Genomic DNA, 2414 nt, shown 5'->3' with positions numbered 1-2414 from the left:
TTTAGCTTGTCATTTTTCTCATAAGTAACCTTGGTATCATGGTTTTGCTAAAGTTATCAAATTACTCGAGGAGTGTTTTGTTCTTTTTCTGTTCTCCGAGTTTGTGTGAGATTACAATGTTCCTTGAATATATGGTAGAACTCATTTGTGAAGCCATCTGCCCTGAAGGTCTTGTGTGGGAAAAAAATTTTAAGTTCACCATTGGTTATAAGTCCATTCAAGTTTTGTATGTGTTGTATACTTACTTAAGTGTATACTTAGGCAAATATAGATTTTAAAATAAGGTTATTCATAATATCTAGTTATTACCTTTGAAAGGTATGTAGCATGTCATGACGTTCTCTTTTTCATTGCTTATTTATAACCACAAATGACATTATTTTTGTATATGTTTGTTAGAATTACCCACAAATTATCATTCTTCATTCTTTCTTGAATCTCAGACCTTCCCTCTGGGTTCACATTCCTTCTATCTGAAAGACATTATTTAGGATATCCATTTGATAGGAACTACCAGAGGCAAACTCCCTTTTTTGTCTGAAAATGTTTTTATTTTGTTTGAGTTCCTGAAAGACTTTTTCTTGTTAAAGATTCTAATCTGACAGGGACTCTTTTCTGCCCCATCGACAATACTGTTCTCCTGTCTTCAGCCTTCCTTTTGCGCCCTGCAATGTCAGTTCTCAGGGTGACTATCCCTCTTTGGAGATAATCTGTGGTTTTTCTCTGGATGTTTTCAGCATCTTCTCATAGTCTTTGGTGTTTGGTGGTTTTAGCAATAGAATGTCTAGTGATAGGTGGCTTTTACATATCTTGCTTGGGAGTCACTGGACTTCTAAATATGGTTCTTCATAGAATCATTATGTGGATTAAATGAGTTAATATTTGTAAAGTACATGGAACAGTAGCTGCACAATATAAGTATTTCATAAATATTACCTATTATTGCTTGTGTGTATTGATATCTGTACCTGTTATTCATTGCTTCACAGCTCTAGCCCGCCCTTCTGCCTTATGTGATGTAAGAGCTGGATTCTACAAACATAATTGCCCTTTGCCATGTAAGAGGGGGTCAAGGGCCATTATGAGGAAGCAGCTTTTTATCTCTGTTGTTGTCGTTGTTCAGTTGCTCAGCTGTGTCTGGCTCTTTGTGACCTAATGGACTGTAGCCCACCAGGTTCCTCTGTCCTCCACTATCTCCCAGACTTTGCTCAAATTTATGTCCATTGCTCCCTAACCATCTCATTCTCTGCCACCCTCTTTTCCTTTTGCCTTCAGTCTGTATCCTATGTGTGTGTTAGTTGCTCATCAAGCCTGACTCTTTGCAACTCCATAGACTGTAGCCCACCAGGCTCCTCTGCCCATGGAATTCACCAGGCAAGAATACTGAAGTGGGTTGCCATTCTCTTCTCCAGGGGATCTTCCTGACCCAGGAATCGAACCCTGGTCTCCTGCACTGCAGGCAGATTCCTTACCATCTGAGCCACCAGGAGCACCTATCTATGATATCTTATTCTGACTATCAATCTTGATGGCTTCTGAAAAGGGTGGGGAAAATGGATTATGAGGTTAAGAGAAAAGTAGCACGACCATATCAAGGCCACATATAAGCACTATTTTTAAAGTTCCCTGGTAAAATGATCCATCGGTGGGAATAGTGTGCATTTCCCAAGGTAAGGATTCCATGTAAGGGAAGCTAAGATTCGAATTTCTCAATACCTTGAACAGAGAACATTGAATAGAACAGATACTATCAAAGTAAACCAAATATATCACCCCTATAATATGCCACTTTGGCATATTCATTATTGTGAATTAGAGGTTAAAGCATCTGCCTGCAATGTGGGAGACCCAGGTTCGATCCCTGGGTCGGGAAGATCCCCTGAAGAAGGAAATGGCAACCCACTCCAGTATTCTTGCCTAGAGAATCCCATGGATGGAGGAGCCTGATGGGCTACAGTCCACGGGGTCACAAAGAGTTGGACGCAACTGAGTGACTTCACTTTCACTTTTCACTTTCAAGAAACAGCAGGTACAGGGATACTCTGACTCTTCTTTTTCTTCCTGAAAATAGGAGATAAAAATCTCATATGAAAGATGCCCTCTCTGTCCCAGGAGGAAAGAAGACATTCCAATCACTGGAGACAGGGAATTTGGGGCTGAGAAATTTGTGCAAACAAACCTTGTGGAACCAATCCCGATCTTCCTAGTTACTTCTTTACTATTTAGTATCCTCGCCCCAAATCCCTTTGTTTTGACAATTCGTCACAATTTTATTATTTCTTCATCTAAAAGGTCTAAAAGCTTCCTCCTCTGGTCACATCTTCAGGACTTTCTTCTGTTGTGAAGACGCCCTTGTATACATTAAAAAAAATTAATTAAATGTATATATTTTTTCCTGTTAATCTGTCTTATGT

This window comes from Capra hircus, chromosome 15 (genome assembly GCF_001704415.2).
Source record: "Capra hircus breed San Clemente chromosome 15, ASM170441v1, whole genome shotgun sequence".
Lineage (NCBI taxonomy): Eukaryota > Metazoa > Chordata > Mammalia > Artiodactyla > Bovidae > Capra > Capra hircus.
Note: the sequence above shows the minus strand (reverse complement) of the source record.